At 40.7% G+C, this 1,703-nt stretch overlaps 1 protein-coding gene across 1 annotated transcript in view; it reads right to left on the bottom strand.

Annotated features, from left to right (window-relative positions):
- The window catches only part of myo7aa (myosin VIIAa), a 57,704-nt gene that overhangs the window by 27,603 nt on the left and 28,398 nt on the right, over nucleotides 1–1,703 (bottom strand). The window lies entirely within an intron of this gene.

Here is a 1,703-nt window from a genome sequence, read left to right as displayed (position 1 = left end):
CACACACACACACACACACACACACACACACACACACACACACACACACACACAGAGCAGGAAACCAGAACACACACTTTCCTGTCAGCAGACATCTGAACCTGAAACAATGGACGAGCTGGTCCATAAGCAAGGTCTCCTTTGTGTTATGTGTTTTAATTACACTATAATTACACTTAGCAGCCACTTCATTAGGCACACCTGGTTATTATAGTAAATATCAAATCAGCCAATCACATCGGGTCAGATGAGTCCGTGGTCTCCTTTAGGTCCCTTCTTAAAATGTACGTTTATCAAAGAGCCTTTCCTGATCTTTTTCAGCTTCAACCTCCTTTGAGGTTTTATTTCTTTTTTTTAAAAATGTTTTTACTATTCTTCATTATTTTTATAGTTTTTATAGGTATAATAAAACCAAATGTTTCCATGACTGCTCTGTTTAGTGAAGCACTTTGTGACGTGTATTTTGAAAAGTGCTCTCTAAATAAAGATAATTATTTTCATTATTACTATAATTATTATTATGATTATAAATGCCTCCAGACTTTGTGAAGAGGTTTGATCATATCAAGCCTCTAGAGACTGCTAGTAATCCTGATTTTCCCCATAACAGTCTCTGAGATTCACAGACAACGGTGCGAGAAACAGCTACAGTCCTAAAAGCATCATAATGAGAGAGGTCGGAGGAGAGTGACCGGTCTGCGTCCAGCTGACAGGAAGCTGAGAAGAACTTAAATTAACCAAAGTTACAGCGGGAGAGCTGCGAGGTATTCTCCGTCTCCTGTTCCCCTTTATTAAAGGTGCAATGATGGTGAAATAAAGGTAAAAAAGGACTCCAGAACACATCGTCTCGTGCCGGTATGTATGTATCTATGTATACTTTTTATTCTATATTCTACATATTTAGACGTTTTTTTTCCACGCATTTTCCCTTTGAGTGGACAGTTGCTATGGAGACATTCAGGTAACAGGAGCGGGAGGATTTGGCAAATGTTACTACGCTGAAATTTAAGTGCGTATGTTGCCGTTATTAACCACCGGAACAACGCCCCGTGTGTTTTTATAATTCGGCCTCACAAGATGCATGCTTCCGATATTGATCGAATACCAGTAGGCATGGCAACAAAGATCCATCTGCCGGTATTTTGCCCCGTGACTTGGTCTGTCACAACAAACCCTTCGAGCTAGCGTTAGCTAGCGCTAGCTAGCTGGCAGTGGCGATTTCTAGTTGCCGACACATTTGGGGCTTCATTTAATAAACATAACCTGTAGTGGTACACAATCGTATGTGTGTTGTTTTGATTACAATGGGTGGAATTACTTCACGTTGCCTATTTATACTACTTCTCACGGCGTCTGTACGGCATCAACCGGGGTCGCCATTGTTGTTTATGTGTGTGTGACGTCAAAAGATACGCCCCGGGTCGCACCCAAAACTCCTCTTTGCTGTTTGCCAACACCAACAGGAACAGTTTCTACCCACAAGCCATCTCTCTGATGAACAGCTGACTTCTGATCCACAGCGTCAGGTTCAGTTCTGGTCCATAACCCAGTAAACAGGGTCTCTACAGCACCTGTTCACTGGTTCCACTTACTATTCCACTTATTTACTATTTACTCATCATTCTCATTCTCATATCTCACTTATTATTTATTATTTACTCATCATTCCCATTCTCATATCTCACTTATTATTTATTATTTAC

This window comes from Etheostoma cragini, chromosome 3, assembly GCF_013103735.1.
Source record: "Etheostoma cragini isolate CJK2018 chromosome 3, CSU_Ecrag_1.0, whole genome shotgun sequence".
Classification (NCBI taxonomy): domain Eukaryota; kingdom Metazoa; phylum Chordata; class Actinopteri; order Perciformes; family Percidae; genus Etheostoma; species Etheostoma cragini.
Note: the sequence above shows the minus strand (reverse complement) of the source record. Positions and strands in the feature narration are given on the sequence as shown.